Here is a 20,000-nt window from a genome sequence, read left to right as displayed (position 1 = left end):
GCAGCCTAGTCGGTTACATGAACCAGTCTATTCTCTGAAAGGGGCCCAGACAGCCTGTTCCCAACAGTGGGGTCAGTGGGATTGGATAGGGGCCCCTCTCTCTCTCTCTCTCTCTCTCTGACTGGAGGAGAGAAGTGAAATGGTGTGTCTCCTCTGGTCAACAATACTCACCTTGAAAGACTCCACAGCCTGTTGGAGCTCCTTCAGCTCCTTCTCTCTCTCCTGGAATCTCTGCTGGACCTTCTGCTGACTCATCCCCAGCTGCCTCTGTGGAGAATCACTCTTCAATGAGCTATCAAGCTTTATTAGTCCAGTAGATCAATAGTATAGTAATGTGACATAGGACCCATAGAGAGGAAGGTCGACAATCCTGAGGAAGTCCCTTTACAATATTATATTGCTATGTGAATGATTATAGTTTTTATGGTAGGCCTTCATGTATCAAGGGGTTGAGACTGAACTTTGTACTCATAAAAGGCCATTCAAAATGATAATAGTGTTTGACTTTAGAAAATGGTGATACATTTGGAGAATCTGGGTTAACATATCTATATACTCAAGATTTGTGTTCATAGTTGTGGATCCATTTCATATTGTATATAATGTAATGATCTCATATTCAAACAGATTTAGTTCCTACTGTATCTTTAATTCTTTGTTTATCAGACAGCCACCAACAAGTTGTTCTGGTCTTACCTGTTTCTCAGTCCTCTCTGCTGCAGCTGACACTGTATCATGGCCTTTATGTTCATCCATTGTACACAGATAACAGATACACTGCTGATCGGTACGACAGTAAACCTCCAGCAGTTTGTCATGATGAGAGCAGATCTTCTCCTGTAGTTGTGCCGTGGCTTTGACCAGCTTGTGCTTCTTGAAAGCAGGAGATTCATAGTGAAGTTGGAGGTGAGTCTCACAGTAAGAGGCCAGACACCCCAGACAGGACATGAGAGCTTTCTGCTTTCTGGTCCCAGTGCAGACATCACACACCACATCTCCAGGTCCAGCATAGCACAGAGCAGGAGGGGGAGCAGCCTGGAGTCCTGTCTTCCTCAGTTTCTCCACCACCTCAGCCAACATGTTATTTTTCCTCAGATTAGGCCTTGGAGTGAAGGTCTCTCTGCACTGAGGACAGCTATAGACCCCTTTCAGGACATCCTGATCCCAGCAGCCCTCAATACAGCTCCTACAGTAACTGTGTCCACATGCAGTAGTGACCGGCTCCTTCAGTAGATCCAGACAGACAGAACAACAGAACTGGTCCTGGTCCAGCAGAATTCCCTGTTGAGCCATTTGGACTTGTTGTTCACTGTCACACAGACAGACGACAGAGAGACTCCGATCAGTTTCGTTTCCTCAGAAGAGAGTTTGTGGGAAGGGGAGGGACTTCCTGGTTCTGCCAGCGGGGTGGGGTTAGAGGGAGGGAGGGGTTAGAGGAATGGAGGAAGAGAGAGAGGAACTGCATGCAACAGCAAGAGGGAGACAAATAGTTTAGTTCCAAGGTTAGAGCCCTTAACATGGAACAAATGACATAATGAATCTTAAAATGTGAGTTGTTAGAATATATGAAGGGTAACAGTTTCTATGAAGTACGTATGTATCATTATTTTAATGACCTTTATAATGCCTTATAATACACCTATGTGTTGTAATTAATCAATAAGGACTGAGGAGGTGTGGTATATAGTTAATATACAGTACCACAGATAAGGACTGAGGAGGTGTGGTATATAGTTAATATACAGTACCACAGATAAGGACTGAGGAGGTGTGGTATTGTCACGTTCTTAGACAAGACACAACGCAGATTGAGAATTATCTAACATATTCAAAAATGCAATCAAATTTGATTTTATTGGTCACATACACATATTTATCAGATGTTATTGCGCGTGTAGTGAAATGCTTGTGTTCCTGGCTCCAACAGGGCAGTAATATCTAACAATGCTTGTGTTCCTGGCTCCAACAGGGCAGTAATATCTAACAATGCTTGTGTTTCTGGCTCCAACAGGGCAGTAATATCTAACAATGCTTGTGTTCCTGGCTCCAACAGGGCAGTAATATCTAACAATGCTTGTGTTCCTGGCTCCAACAGGGCAGTAATATCTAACAATGCTTGTGTTCCTGGCTCCAACAGGGCAGTAATATCTAACAATGCTTGTGTTCCTGGCTCCAACAGGGCAGTAATATCTAACAATGCTTGCGTTCCTGGCTCACAGAGGGCAAATCTAAAAAGTAAAATAAAATATTAGGACAAGCATTGATAGATATAGATATATATACTGTTTACTGTGATGTGATGCATAGACAATTTGGAGTACATCTGTAGTATATCTGAAGAATAGTATATGTACATATGAAGTAGACAGTAGTAGTTATATAGGACAGGCCTTGACTAGAATACAGTATATACATATGAAGTAGACAGTAGTAGTTATATAGGACAGGCCTTGACTAGAATACAGTATATACATATGAAGTGGACAGTAGTAGTTATATAGGACAGGCCTTGACTAGAATACAGTATATACATATGAAGTGGACAGTAGTAGTTATATAGGACAGGACTTGACTAGAATACAGTATATACATATGAAGTAGACAGTAGTAGTTAAATAGGACAGGCCTTGACTAGAATACAGTATATACATATGAAGTGGACAGTAGTAGTTATATAGGACAGGCCTTGACTAGAATACAGTATATACATATGAAGTGGACAGTAGTAGTTATATAGGACAGGCCTTGACTAGAATACAGTATATACATATGAAGTGGACAGTAACTTCATACAAGAAAGAACCCAGTCATCATCAGAGGATTTGCAGTAACATGTATTATGTTCCAGTGGATGAGAGCAGAGGGTATGAATGTGGGGGGTGTTCATAGACACAACAAAGGCGTGCCGGTGTCCTGTCTGACCGTCCGATGGTTTGTATGTCAAAGCCAATGTTAGAGTTGCGTAAATTCGAATCTGGTATCAGGATAAATATAACAATGAGTCACCGATTTTATACTATGTATTTTTTATTAGCTAAGTCATAAATGGCTCACTGTAATACCACGCAGGGCAGAACAGAGAACTGACAAGAGGTACAGTAATACCCAGGATGTAGAACACAGTTATCTATCTGCTGAGGTGATGACTGTAATACCACGCAGGGCAGAACAGAGAACTGACAAGAGGTACAGTAATACCCAGGATGTAGAACACAGTTATCTATCTGCTGAGGTGATGACTGTAATACCACGCAGGGCAGAACAGAGAACTGACAAGAGGTACAGTAATACCCAGGATGTAGAACACAGTTATCTATCTGCTGAGGTGATGACTGTAATACCACGCAGGGCAGAACAGAGAACTGACAAGAGGTACAGTAATACCCAGGATGTAGAACACAGTTATCTATCTGCTGAGGTGATGACTGTAATACCACGCAGGGCAGAACAGAGAACTGACAAGAGGTACAGTAATACCCAGGATGTAGAACACAGTTATCTATCTGCTGAGGTGATGACTGTAATACCACGCAGGGCAGAACAGAGAACTGACAAGAGGTACAGTAATACCCAGGATGTAGAACACAGTTATCTATCTGCTGAGGTGATGACTGTAATACCACGCAGGGCAGAACAGAGAACTGACAAGAGGTACAGTAATACCCAGGATGTAGAACACAGTTATCTATCTGCTGAGGTGATGACTGTAATACCACGCAGGGCAGAACAGAGAACTGACAAGAGGTACAGTAATACCCAGGATGTAGAACACAGTTATCTATCTGCTGAGGTGATGACTGTAATACCACGCAGGGCAGAACAGAGAACTGACAAGAGGTACAGTAATACCCAGGATGTAGAACACAGTTATCTATCTGCTGAGGTGATGACTGTAATACCACGCAGGGCAGAACAGAGAACTGACAAGAGGTACAGTAATACCCAGGATGTAGAACACAGTTATCTATCTGCTGAGGTGATGACTGTAATACCACGCAGGGCAGAACAGAGAACTGACAAGAGGTACAGTAATACCCAGGATGTAGAACACAGTTATCTATCTGCTGAGGTGATGACTGTAATACCACGCAGGGCAGAACAGAGAACTGACAAGAGGTACAGTAATACCCAGGATGTAGAACACAGTTATCTATCTGCTGAGGTGATGACTGTAATACCACGCAGGGCAGAACAGAGAACTGACAAGAGGTACAGTAATACCCAGGATGTAGAACACAGTTATCTATCTGCTGAGGTGATGACTGTAATACCACGCAGGGCAGAACAGAGAACTGACAAGAGGTACAGTAATACCCAGGATGTAGAACACAGTTATCTATCTGCTGAGGTGATGACTGTAATACCACGCAGGGCAGAACAGAGAACTGACAAGAGGTACAGTAATACCCAGGATGTAGAACACAGTTATCTATCTGCTGAGGTGATGACTGTAATACCACGCAGGGCAGAACAGAGAACTGACAAGAGGTACAGTAATACCCAGGATGTAGAACACAGTTATCTATCTGCTGAGGTGATGACTGTAATACCACGCAGGGCAGAACAGAGAACTGACAAGATGTACAGTAATACCCAGGATGTAGAACACAGTTATCTATCTGCTGAGGTGATGACTGTAATACCACGCAGGGCAGAACAGAGAACTGACAAGATGTACAGTAATACCCAGGATGTAGAACACAGTTATCTATCTGCTGAGGTGATGACTGTAATACCACGCAGGGCAGAACAGAGAACTGACAAGAGGTACAGTAATACCCAGGATGTAGAACACAGTTATCTATCTGCTGAGGTGATGACTGTAATACCACGCAGGGCAGAACAGAGAACTGACAAGAGGTACAGTAATACCCAGGATGTAGAACACAGTTATCTATCTGCTGAGGTGATGACTGTAATACCACGCAGGGCAGAACAGAGAACTGACAAGAGGTACAGTAATACCCAGGATGTAGAACACAGTTATCTATCTGCTGAGGTGATGACTGTAATACCACGCAGGGCAGAACAGAGAACTGACAAGAGGTACAGTAATACCCAGGATGTAGAACACAGTTATCTATCTGCTGAGGTGATGACTGTAATACCACGCAGGGCAGAACAGAGAACTGACAAGAGGTACAGTAATACCCAGGATGTAGAACACAGTTATCTATCTGCTGAGGTGATGACTGTAATACCACGCAGGGCAGAACAGAGAACTGACAAGAGGTACAGTAATACCCAGGATGTAGAACACAGTTATCTATCTGCTGAGGTGATGACTGTAATACCACGCAGGGCAGAACAGAGAACTGACAAGAGGTACAGTAATACCCAGGATGTAGAACACAGTTATCTATCTGCTGAGGTGATGACTGTAATACCACGCAGGGCAGAACAGAGAACTGACAAGAGGTACAGTAATACCCAGGATGTAGAACACAGTTATCTATCTGCTGAGGTGATGACTGTAATACCACGCAGGGCAGAACAGAGAACTGACAAGAGGTACAGTAATACCCAGGATGTAGAACACAGTTATCTATCTGCTGAGGTGATGACTGTAATACCACGCAGGGCAGAACAGAGAACTGACAAGAGGTACAGTAATACCCAGGATGTAGAACACAGTTATCTATCTGCTGAGGTGATGACTGTAATACCACGCAGGGCAGAACAGAGAACTGACAAGAGGTACAGTAATACCCAGGATGTAGAACACAGTTATCTATCTGCTGAGGTGATGACTGTAATACCACGCAGGGCAGAACAGAGAACTGACAGGATGTACAGTAATACCCAGGATGTAGAACACAGTTATCTATCTGCTGAGGTGATGACTGTAATACCACGCAGGGCAGAACAGAGAACTGACAAGGATGTACAGTAATACCCAGGATGTAGAACACAGTTATCTATCTGCTGAGGTGATGACTGTAATACCACGCAGGGCAGAACAGAGAACTGACAAGAGGTACAGTAATACCCAGGATGTAGAACACAGTTATCTATCTGCTGAGGTGATGACTGTAATACCACGCAGGGCAGAACAGAGAACTGACAGATGTACAGTAATACCCAGGATGTAGAACACAGTTATCTATCTGCTGAGGTGATGACTGTAATACCACGCAGGGCAGAACAGAGAACTGACAAGAGGTACAGTAATACCCAGGATGTAGAACACAGTTATCTATCTGCTGAGGTGATGACTGTAATACCACGCAGGGCAGAACAGAGAACTGACAAGAGGTACAGTAATACCCAGGATGTAGAACACAGTTATCTATCTGCTGAGGTGATGACTGTAATACCACGCAGGGCAGAACAGAGAACTGACAGGATGTACAGTAATACCCAGGATGTAGAACACAGTTATCTATCTGCTGAGGTGATGACTGTAATACCACGCAGGGCAGAACAGAGAACTGACAAGAGGTACAGTAATACCCAGGATGTAGAACACAGTTATCTATCTGCTGAGGTGATGACTGTAATACCACGCAGGGCAGAACAGAGAACTGACAAGATGTACAGTAATACCCAGGATGTAGAACACAGTTATCTATCTGCTGAGGTGATGACTGTAATACCACGCAGGGCAGAACAGAGAACTGACAGGATGTACAGTAATACCCAGGATGTAGAACACAGTTATCTATCTGCTGAGGTGATGACTGTAATACCACGCAGGGCAGAACAGAGAACTGACAAGAGGTACAGTAATACCCAGGATGTAGAACACAGTTATCTATCTGCTGAGGTGATGACTGTAATACCACGCAGGGCAGAACAGAGAACTGACAGGATGTACAGTAATACCCAGGATGTAGAACACAGTTATCTATCTGCTGAGGTGATGACTGTAATACCACGCAGGGCAGAACAGAGAACTGACAAGAGGTACAGTAATACCCAGGATGTAGAACACAGTTATCTATCTGCTGAGGTGATGACTGTAATACCACGCAGGGCAGAACAGAGAACTGACAAGAGGTACAGTAATACCCAGGATGTAGAACACAGTTATCTATCTGCTGAGGTGATGACTGTAATACCACGCAGGGCAGAACAGAGAACTGACAAGAGGTACAGTAATACCCAGGATGTAGAACACAGTTATCTATCTGCTGAGGTGATGACTGTAATACCACGCAGGGCAGAACAGAGAACTGACAAGAGGTACAGTAATACCCAGGATGTAGAACACAGTTATCTATCTGCTGAGGTGATGACTGTAATACCACGCAGGGCAGAACAGAGAACTGACAAGAGGTACAGTAATACCCAGGATGTAGAACACAGTTATCTATCTGCTGAGGTGATGACTGTAATACCACGCAGGGCAGAACAGAGAACTGACAAGATGTACAGTAATACCCAGGATGTAGAACACAGTTATCTATCTGCTGAGGTGATGACTGTAATACCACGCAGGGCAGAACAGAGAACTGACAAGAGGTACAGTAATACCCAGGATGTAGAACACAGTTATCTATCTGCTGAGGTGATGACTGTAATACCACGCAGGGCAGAACAGAGAACTGACAAGAGGTACAGTAATACCCAGGATGTAGAACACAGTTATCTATCTGCTGAGGTGATGACTGTAATACCACGCAGGGCAGAACAGAGAACTGACAAGAGGTACAGTAATACCCAGGATGTAGAACACAGTTATCTATCTGCTGAGGTGATGACTGTAATACCACGCAGGGCAGAACAGAGAACTGACAAGAGGTACAGTAATACCCAGGATGTAGAACACAGTTATCTATCTGCTGAGGTGATGACTGTAATACCACGCAGGGCAGAACAGAGAACTGACAAGAGGTACAGTAATACCCAGGATGTAGAACACAGTTATCTATCTGCTGAGGTGATGACTGTAATACCACGCAGGGCAGAACAGAGAACTGACAAGAGGTACAGTAATACCCAGGATGTAGAACACAGTTATCTATCTGCTGAGGTGATGACTGTAATACCACGCAGGGCAGAACAGAGAACTGACAAGATGTACAGTAATACCCAGGATGTAGAACACAGTTATCTATCTGCTGAGGTGATGACTGTAATACCACGCAGGGCAGAACAGAGAACTGACAAGATGTACAGTAATACCCAGGATGTAGAACACAGTTATCTATCTGCTGAGGTGATGACTGTAATACCACGCAGGGCAGAACAGAGAACTGACAAGAGGTACAGTAATACCCAGGATGTAGAACACAGTTATCTATCTGCTGAGGTGATGACTGTAATACCACGCAGGGCAGAACAGAGAACTGACAAGAGGTACAGTAATACCCAGGATGTAGAACACACAGTTATCTATCTGCTGAGGTGATGACTGTAATACCACGCAGGGCAGAACAGAGAACTGACAAGAGGTACAGTAATACCCAGGATGTAGAACACAGTTATCTATCTGCTGAGGTGATGACTGTAATACCACGCAGGGCAGAACAGAGAACTGACAAGAGGTACAGTAATACCCAGGATGTAGAACACAGTTATCTATCTGCTGAGGTGATGACTGTAATACCACGCAGGGCAGAACAGAGAACTGACAAGAGGTACAGTAATACCCAGGATGTAGAACACAGTTATCTATCTGCTGAGGTGATGACTGTAATACCACGCAGGGCAGAACAGAGAACTGACAAGAGGTACAGTAATACCCAGGATGTAGAACACAGTTATCTATCTGCTGAGGTGATGACTGTAATACCACGCAGGGCAGAACAGAGAACTGACAAGAGGTACAGTAATACCCAGGATGTAGAACACAGTTATCTATCTGCTGAGGTGATGACTGTAATACCACGCAGGGCAGAACAGAGAACTGACAAGAGGTACAGTAATACCCAGGATGTAGAACACAGTTATCTATCTGCTGAGGTGATGACTGTAATACCACGCAGGGCAGAACAGAGAACTGACAAGAGGTACAGTAATACCCAGGATGTAGAACACAGTTATCTATCTGCTGAGGTGATGACTGTAATACCACGCAGGGCAGAACAGAGAACTGACAAGAGGTACAGTAATACCCAGGATGTAGAACACAGTTATCTATCTGCTGAGGTGATGACTGTAATACCACGCAGGGCAGAACAGAGAACTGACAAGATGTACAGTAATACCCAGGATGTAGAACACAGTTATCTATCTGCTGAGGTGATGACTGTAATACCACGCAGGGCAGAACAGAGAACTGACAAGAGGTACAGTAATACCCAGGATGTAGAACACAGTTATCTATCTGCTGAGGTGATGACTGTAATACCACGCAGGGCAGAACAGAGAACTGACAAGAGGTACAGTAATACCCAGGATGTAGAACACAGTTATCTAGCTGCTGTGGTGATGACAGTAATACCCAGGATGTAGAACACAGTTAATCTGACAAGAGTGATGACAGTAATACCCAGGATGTAGAACACAGTTATCTATCTGCTGAGGTGATGACAGTAATACCCAGGATGCAGAACACAGTTAGAGCTGCTGAGGTGATGACAGTAATACCCAGGATGTAGAACACAGTTATCTAGCTGCTGAGGTGATGACACCACCCCACTACCACTATCAGATTAGAGCCAAAGGAGACTAGACATCTACCACCCCATTACCACTATCTGATTAGTGCCATAAGGAGACTAGACATCTACCACCCAAATACCACTATCAGATTAGAGCCATAAGGAAGACTAGACATCTACAACTACCATACTAGAGCCCTAAGGGAGCCTAGGCATCTACCACCCCACTACCACTATCAGATTAGAGCCATAACGGAGACTAGACATCTACCACCACTACCACTATCAGATTAGAGCAAAAAGGAAGCCTAGGCATCTACCACACCATTACCACTATCTGATTAGTGCCATAAGGGATACTAGACATCTACCACCCACATACCACTATCAGATTAGAGAGGAGACTGACATCTAATACCACTATCAGATTAGAGCCATAAGGAGACAGAACAACCCACTACCACAATCAGATTAAGCCGTAAGGATACAGTACCCCACTACCACTATCAGATTAGAGCCATAAGGGAGACACATCTACCACTACCAGATTAGAGCCATAAAGGAGATGACATCTACCATCCCACTACCACTATCAGATTAGAGCAAAAAGGAGCCTAGACATCTACCACCCCACTACCACTATCAGATTAGAGCCATAAAGGAGATTAGAATTCTACCACTATCAGATTAGAGCCATAAAGGAGACTAGACATCTGCCACCCATACCACTATCAGAATAGAGCAAAAAGAGAGCCTAGGCATCTACCACACCATTACCACTATCTGATTAGTGCCATAAGGATACTAGACATCTTCCAACCCACTACCACTATCAGATTAGAGCTGAGATGATGCACTACCACCCCACAACCACTATCAGATTAGAGCCATAAGGGGGCAGAACATCTACCAACAGATTAGAGCAAGAGGAGACAGACTTCTACCACCATCAGATTAGAGCCACACAGTATGCATCTACCACCCCACAACCACTATCAGATTAGAGGTGGGGGCATATACATCTACCACTATCAGATTAGAGCCAGAGACTAGAACTACCACTATCAGATTTGAGCTATACAGAGACTAGACTTCTACCACTATCAGATTACAGCCATAAGGGAGACTAGACTTCTACCACCATCAGATTAGAGCCACAAGGAGATTATGCATCTATCCACTCCACTACCACAATCAGATTAGAGCCATAAGGGAGACTAGACTTCTACCACCATCAAATTAGAGCCATAAGGGAGATTATGCATCTACCACCCCACTACCACAATCAGATTAGAGCCAGAACAGAGAACGAGGCACCACCCCACTTCCACAATCAGATTAGAGCCAAAAGGAAGACTAGACATCTACCCCCCACTACCACTATCAGATTAGAGGGGAGACTAGGTGTCTACCACTATCAGATTACAGCCATATGGGAGACAGACACTACCACTGATCAGATTAGAGCCATAAGGGGGCATATACATACCCAGGATGTAGAGACTAGACATTATCTATCTGCCTGAGGAGATGACTTTAATACCACAATCAGATTAGAGCCAGGATACAGACACATAGAACTACCACTATCAGATTAGAGCCATAAGGAGACTAGACATCTACCACTAGGATTAGAACATAAAGGAGTTATCATCCCACTACCACTATCAGATTAGAGCAAAAAGGAGCCTAGACATCTAATACCACTATCAGATTGTAGAACACAGTTATCTACCACTGCTGAGGTGATGACACTACCACTACCAAAAAAGGATCTACCACACAGCCATCTATCTGATTAGTGCCATAAGGACTAGACATCTTACCCACTACCACTATCAGATTAGAGCCACAGGGAGATTATGCATCTACTGCCCCACAACCACTATAATTAGCCAGGATGTAGAACTACCACTATCAGATTAGAGCTGAGAGACTGATCTACCACCATCAGCCCCACTACCACTATCAGATTAGAGCCAAAAGGGAGACTAGACATCTACCACTATCAGATTAGAGCCCATCTACTATCAGATTTGAGCTATCTCTACCATTAGATTACAGCCATAAGGGAGACTAGACATCTACCACCATCAAATACCACTATCAGATTAGAGCCATAAGGAAGACTAGACATCTACAACTACCATCAAATTAGAGCCTAAGGGAGATTATGCATCTACCACCCCACTACCACTATCAGATTAGAGCCATAACGGAGACTAGACATCTACCACCCACTACCACAATCAGATTAGAGCAAAAAGGAAGACTAGGCATCTACCACACCACTATCAGATTAGCCACTATCTACCATTCAGATTACAGCCATATGGGAGACTAGACATCTACCACTATCAGATTAGAGCCATAAGGGGGCATATACATCAACCACTTTCAGATTAGAGCCATAAGGGAGACTAGACATCTACCACCCACATACCACTATCAGATTAGAGCCATAAGGGAGACTAGACAATTTCCAACCCACTACCACAATCAGATTAGAGCCGTAAGGGATACTAGACACATACCACCCCACTACCACTATCAGATTAGAGCCATAAGGGAGACTAGACATCTACCACTACCAGATTAGAGCCATAAAGGAGACTAGACATCTACCATCCCACTACCACTATCAGATTAGAGCAAAAAGGGAGCCTAGACATCTACCACCCCACTACCACTATCAGATTAGAGCCATAAAGGAGATTAGAATTCTACCACTATCAGATTAGAGCCATAAAGGAGACTAGACATCTGCCACCCACTACCACTATCAGAATAGAGCAAAAAGGGAGCCTAGGCATCTACCACACCATTACCACTATCTGATTAGTGCCATAAGGGATACTAGACATCTTCCAACCCACTACCACTATCAGATTAGAGCCATAAGGGAGATTATGCATCTACCACCCCACAACCACTATCAGATTAGAGCCATAAGGGGGCATATACATCTACCACTATCAGATTAGAGCCGTAAGGGAGACTAGACTTCTACCACCATCAGATTAGAGCCATAAGGGAGATTATGCATCTACCACCCCACAACCACTATCAGATTAGAGCCATAAGGGGGCATATACATCTACCACTATCAGATTAGAGCCGTAAGGGAGACTAGATTTCTACCACTATCAGATTTGAGCTATAAGGGAGACTAGACTTCTACCACTATCAGATTACAGCCATAAGGGAGACTAGACTTCTACCACCATCAGATTAGAGCCACAAGGGAGATTATGCATCTATCCACTCCACTACCACAATCAGATTAGAGCCATAAGGGAGACTAGACTTCTACCACCATCAAATTAGAGCCATAAGGGAGATTATGCATCTACCACCCCACTACCACAATCAGATTAGAGCCATAAGGGAGACGAGGCATCTACCACCCCACTTCCACAATCAGATTAGAGCCAAAAGGAAGACTAGACATCTACCCCCCCACTACCACTATCAGATTAGAGCCAAAAGGGAGACTAGGTGTCTACCACTATCAGATTACAGCCATATGGGAGACTAGACATCTACCACTATCAGATTAGAGCCATAAGGGGGCATATACATCAACCACTTTCAGATTAGAGCCATAAGGGAGACTAGACTTCTACCACTATCAGATTAGAGCCATAAGGGAGAATAGACAACTACCATACTAGAAACTGCTCCAGTTTCAACTGTTCTGCCTTACTATTATTCAACCATGCTGGTCATTTATGAACATTTGAACATCTTGGCCACGTTCTGTTATAATCTCCACCCGGCACAGCCAGAAGAGGACTGGCCACCCCACATATGCTCTCTCTAATTCTCTCTTTCTTTCTCTCTCTCGGAGGACCTGAGCCCTAGGACCGTGCCCCAGGACTACCTGACATGATGACTCCTTGCTGTCCCCAGTCCACCTGACTGTGCTGCTGCTCCAGTTTCAACTGTTCTGCCTTATTATTATTCGACCATGCTGGTCATTTATGAACATTTTAACATCTTGGTCATGTTCTGTTATAATCTCTACCCGGCACAGCCAGAAGAGGACTGGCCACCCCACATAGCCTGGTTCCTCTCTAGGTTTCTTCCTAGGTTTTGGCCTTTCTAGGGAGTTTTTCCTAGCCACCGTGCTTTTACACCTGCATTGTTTGCTGTTTGGGGTTTTAGGCTGGGTTTCTGTACAGCACTTTGAGATATCAGCTGATGTACGAAGGGCTATATAAATAAATTTGATTTGATTTTGATTTGATTAGACATCTACCACTGTCAGATTAGAGCCATAAGGGGGTATATACATCTACCACTATCAGATTAGAGCCGTAAGGCAGTCTAGACATCTACCACAATCAGATTAGAGCGTAAGGGAGACTAGACTTCTACCACCATCAGATTAGAGCCATAAGGGAGATTATGCATCTACCACCCCACTACCACAATCAGATTAGAGCCATAAGGGAGAAGAGGCATCTACCACCCCACTTCCACAATCAGATTAGAGCCATAAGGGAGAAGAGGCATCTACCACCCCACTACCACAATCAGATTAGAGCCATAAGGGAGACGAGGCATCTACCACCCCACTACCACAATCAGATTAGAGTCATTAGGGAGACAAGGCATCTACCAACCCACTATAACTATTAGTTTAGAGCCATAAGGGAGAAAATGCATCTACCACCCCACTACCACTATCAGATTAGAGCCATAAGGGAGAATAGACATCTACCACCCCACTACCACTATCAGATTAGAGCCATAAGGGAGAAAATGCATCTACCACCCCACTACCACTATTAGTTTAGAGCCATAAGGGAGAAAATGCATCTACCACCCCACTACCACTATCAGATTAGAGCCATAAAGGAGACTAGACATCTACCACAATCAGATTAGAGCCAAAAAGAAGATTAGACATCTACCACCCCACTTCCACTATCAGATTAGACCCATACGGGAGGCTAGACATCTACCACTATCAGATTAGAGCCATTAGGGAGTCTAGACATCCACCACCCCACTACCACTATTAGATTAGAGCAATAAAGGAGACTAGACATCTACCACTGTCAGATTAGAGCCATAAAGGAGACTAGACATCTACCACCCCACTACCACTATCAGATTAGAGCCATAGAGCCATTAGGTAGACTAGACATCTACCAATATCAGATTAGAGCCATTAGGGAGACTAGACATCTACCACCCCACTACCACTATTAGATTAGAGCCATAAAGGAGACTAGACATATACCACTATCAGATTAGAGCCATAAGGGAGACTAGGCATCTACCACTACCATATTAGAGACATAAGGGAGTCTAGACATCTACCACTATCAGATTAGAGCCGTAAGGGAGACTAGACTTCTACCACTATCAGATTTGAGCCATAAGGGAGAATAGACATCTACCACCCCACTACCACAATCATATTAGAGCCAAAAGGGAGACTAGACATCTACCACCCCACTACCACTATCAGATTAGAGCCAAAAGGGAGACTAGACATCTACCACTATCAGATTAGAGCCATAAGGGGGCCTAGGCATCTTCCACCCCACTACCACTATCAGATTACAGCCATATGGGAGACTAGACATCTACCACTATCAGATTAGAGTCATAAGGGAGAATAGACATCTACCACAATCAGATTAGAGCCATAAGGGAGAATAGACATCTACCACAATCAGATTAGAGCCATAAGGGAGAATAGACATCTACCACCCCACTACCACCATCAGATTAGAGCCATAAGGGAGATTATGCATCTACCACCCCACTTCCACAATCAGATTAGAGCCAAAAGGGAGACTAGACATCTACCACTATCAGATTAGAGCCATAAGGGGGCATATACATCTACCACCCCACTATAACTATTAGTTTAGAGCCATAAGGGAGAAAATGCATCTACCACCTCACTCCCACTATCAGAATAGAGCCATAAAGGAGACTAGACATCTACCACTATCAGATTAGAGCCATTAGGGAGACTAGACATCTACCACCCCACTACCACTATTAGATTAGAGCCATAAAGGAGACTAGACATATACCACTATCAGATTAGAGCCATAAGGGAGACTAGGCATCTACCACTACCATATTAGAGACATAAGGGAGTCTAGACATCTACCACTATCAGATTAGAGCCGTAAGGGAGACTAGACTTCTACCACCATCAGATTAGAGCCAAAAGGGAGACTAGGTGTCTACCACCCCACTACCACTATCAGATTACAGCCATATGGGAGTCTAGACATCTACCACTATCAGATTAGAGCCGTAAGGGAGACTAGACTTCTACCACCATCAGATTAGAGCCATAAAGGAGATTATGCATCTACCACCCCACTACCACAATCAGATTAGAGCCATAAGGGAAAGGAGGCATCTACCACCCCACTTCCACAATCAGATTAGAGCCAAAAGGGAGACTAGACATCTACTACTATCAGATTAGAGCCATAAAGGAGATTATGCATCTACCACCCCACTACCACTATCAGATTAGAGCCAAAAGGGATATTAGACATCTACCACCCCACTACCACTATCAGATTAGAGCCAAAAGGGAGACTAGGTGTCTACCACCCCACTACCACTATTAGTTTAGAGCCATAAGGGAGAAAATGCATCTACCACCCCACTACCACAATCAGATTAGAGCCATTAGGGAGACTAGGTGTCTACCACCCCACTACCACTATTAGTTTAGAGCCATAAGGGAGAAAATGCATCTACCACCCCACTACCACTATCAGATTAGAGCCATAAAGGAGACTAGACATCTACTAGACATTAACTATATATATATATATACCACACCTCATCAGTCCTTATCTGTGGTACTGTATATTAACTATATACCACACCTCCTCAGTCCTTATCTGTGGTACTGTATATTAACTATATACCACACCTCCTCAGTCCTTATCTGTGGTACTGTATATTAACCATATACCACACCTCCTCAGTCCTTATCTGTGGTACTGTATATTAACTATATACCACACCTCCTCAGTCCTTATCTGTGGTACTGTATATTAACTATATACCACACCTCCTCAGTCCTTATATGTGGTACTGTATATTAACTATATACCACACCTCCTCAGTCCTTATCTGTGGTACTGTATATTAACTATATACCACACCTCCTCTGTCCTTATCTGTGGTACTGTATATTAACTATATACCACACCTCCTCAGTCCTTATCTGTGGTACTGTATATTAACTATATACCACACCTCCTCAGTCCTTATCTGTGGTACTGTATATTAACTATATACCACACCTCCTCAGTCCTTATCTGTGGTACTGTATATTAACTATATACCACACCTCCTCAGTCCTTATCTGTGGTACTGTATATTAACTATATACCACACCTCCTCAGTCCTTATTGATTAATTACAACACATAGGTGTATTATAAGGCATTATAAAGGTCATTAAAATAATGATACACACGTACTTCATAGAAACTGTTACCCTTCATATATTCTAACAACTCACATTTTAAGATTCATTATGTCATTTGTTCCATGTTAAGGGCTCTAACCTTGGAACAAAACTATTTGTCTCCCTCTTGCTGTTGCATGCAGTTCCTCTCTCTCTTCCTCCATTCCTCTAACCCCTCCCTCCTTCTAACCCCACCCCTCTGGCAGAACCAGGAAGTCCCTCCCCTTCCCACAAACTCTCTTCTGAGGAAACGAAACTGATCTGAGTCTCTGTCTCGTCTGTCTGTGTGACAGTGAACAACAAGTCCAAATGGCTCAACAGGGAGTTTTGCTGGACCAGGACCAGTTCTGTTGTTCTGTCTGTCTGGATCTACTGAAGGAGCCGGTCACTACTATCTGTGGACACAGTTACTGTAGGAGCTGTATTGAGGGCTGCTGGGATCAGGATGTCCTGAAAGGGGTCTATAGCTGTCCTCAGTGCAGAGAGACCTTCACTCCAAGGCCTAATCTGAGGAAAAATAACATGTTGGCTGAGCTGGTGGAGAAACTGAGGAAGACAGGACTCCAGGCTGCTCCCCCTCCTGCTCTGTACTATGCTGGACCTGGAGATGTGGTGTGTGATTTCTGCACTGGGACCAGAAAGCAGAAAGCCCTCATGTCCTGTCTGGTGTGTCTGGCCTCTTACTGTGAGACTCACCTCCAACCTCACTATGAATCTCCTGCTTTGAAGAAGCACAAGCTGGTCAAAGCCACCGCACAACTACAGGAGAAGATCTGCTCTCATCATGACAAACTGCTGGAGGTTTACTGTCGTACCGATCAGCAGTGTATCTGTCTGCTGTGTGTGATGGATGAACATAAAGGCCATGATACAGTGTCAGCTGCAGCAGAGAGGACTGAGAAACAGGTAAGACCAGAACAACTTGTTGGTGGCTGTCTGATAAACAAAGAATTAAAGATACAGTAGGAACTAAACTCTGTTTGAATATGAGATCATTATATTATATACAATATGAAATGGATCCACAAATATGAACACAAACCTTGAGTATATAGATATGTTAACCCAGATTCTCCAAATGTATCACCATTTTCTAAAGTCAAACACTATTATCATTCTGAATGGCCTTTTATGAGTCCAAAGTTCAGTCTCAACCCCTTGATACATGTAGGCCTACCATAAAAACTATAATCATTCACATAGCAACATAATATAATATTGTAAAGGGACTTCCTCAGGATTGTAGACCTTCCTCTCTATGGGTCCTATGTCACATTACTATACTATTGATCTACTGGACTAATAAAGCTTGATAGCTCATTGAAGAGTGATTCTCCACAGAGGCAGCTGGGGATGAGTCAGCAGAAGGTCCAGCAGAGATTCCAGGAGAGAGAGAAGGAGCTGAAGGAGCTCCAACAGGCTGTGGAGTCTTTCAAGGTGAGTATTGTTGACCAGAGGAGACATAATTTCACTTCTCTCCTCCAGTCAGAGAGAGAGAGAGAGGGGCCCCTATTCAATCCCACTGACCCCACTGTTGGGAACAGGCTGTCTGGACCCCTTTCAGAGAATAGACTGGTTCATGCAACTGACTGGGCTGCCTCATCACATAACCATGAATAACCATGACTGACTCATGTCCCCTATACATTAAAATGGAACTGTCTCTCTCTCAATTGAATTAAATTCATAGGGCTTTATTGGCATGGAAATAGATGTTTACATTGCCAAAGCAAGTGAAATAGACAATAAACAAAAGTGAAATAAACAATCAGAAATGAACAGTAAACATTACACTTGGAAGTGATTTGGGGGATGGGGGAGGGTCTATTAGAAGTTAGTAGGACTCTTTTATTTTCTCAGAAGTACTGAGTTAGGTAGGAGGATTTAGAGTGGTGTAAACCGTGATTGAACACACTCCAGCACAGTAGGTGGCGCCATGCACCTTTAACGTTGGTTTGAGGACCTCCATTATATCATAGAAGAAGAAGTTGGTCTGTGAGGGTTTTGTTGTTCCTGAGGAGAGCTACTATTCTTTTCTCTTTTGGTTTTCAAGTATTTTCAGAATGTATTAAAGCCAAAGCTAAAGCTTCCCTAAACAATTCAATATATCAGTCAATATATTTTCTCTGTGATTTATTTTCTCTCCGTTCCATCGCATCTTATCCGTCTTACCGGGCGGGCACTAGGACCCGGGGGAGGCTGCTGCTGCAGAGGCTGCTGCACCGCTCGTGACTGTCAGTCCTCCTTGTAGCTCATTGGTTAAGCTGTGGCTCGAGCCTGTTAACAGTTAACGGCCAGGAAACGGCTCTGACAGGACACATTCATGTCGAGGCAGTGATGTGAATGTGTGGTAAGTTACAATAGAGAGAGAGAGTTTTCACTACTATAGACTTTGGTCATAATCAAAGCTTTGTTAACCAATAGGTTTTTATGTGAGGCTGCCTGTAAGTTACAGTGTAACAGACGTTACTAACGGTAACGGTGTCTTTTAAATTCGACATAAGTTATGTGGCGATGATATCTAGTTAACGTTGTATTTAATGTAGTGTAATGACCTGACTAGATCAAAGGAACAATTGTCCAGACAGAGGATTGAGTTACGAATTGACGGTTTATTAGCAACTTTACACCGGCTACTGTTTGGCCTTAGCTCACGCCAAATAAATGAAAGATACCCCACAAGCCAATCGGGACCTTCTCTTGTGAAGCCCAGACGGAAGAGAGAGAACAAAGGCTGAACCTTAACTTCCAATGCCCCGCCCCCTCCACGCCACTCCGCCAACCACCAGGATGCCCGGCATCAGAACATCCCAGGCATTCCTGTGATTGGCAGATAGCAGGTTGATTGGCATGTCGGACCCCGCGAACACTGGGAACTGGTAAGTACAACACAACCAGCTACTAGCCGAACACAGAACACACAGCTGTCTGTGCGGGTCGCTACAGTAGTTTTACTATCTGTGCCAGGCTATAAATGACACAGAT

At 43.8% G+C, this 20,000-nt stretch overlaps 2 pseudogenes; one reads left to right on the top strand and one right to left on the bottom strand.

The window, feature by feature from the left end:
* LOC135561394 (E3 ubiquitin-protein ligase TRIM47-like) overlaps positions 1-1,382 on the bottom strand; it is a 2,082-nt pseudogene extending 700 nt beyond the window's left edge.
* Positions 1,383-17,281: 15,899 nt separating this feature from the next.
* LOC135561391 (tripartite motif-containing protein 16-like) overlaps positions 17,282-20,000 on the top strand; it is a 28,712-nt pseudogene continuing 25,993 nt past the window's right edge.

This window comes from Oncorhynchus nerka, linkage group LG17, assembly GCF_034236695.1.
Source record: "Oncorhynchus nerka isolate Pitt River linkage group LG17, Oner_Uvic_2.0, whole genome shotgun sequence".
Classification (NCBI taxonomy): domain Eukaryota; kingdom Metazoa; phylum Chordata; class Actinopteri; order Salmoniformes; family Salmonidae; genus Oncorhynchus; species Oncorhynchus nerka.
Note: the sequence above shows the minus strand (reverse complement) of the source record. Positions and strands in the feature narration are given on the sequence as shown.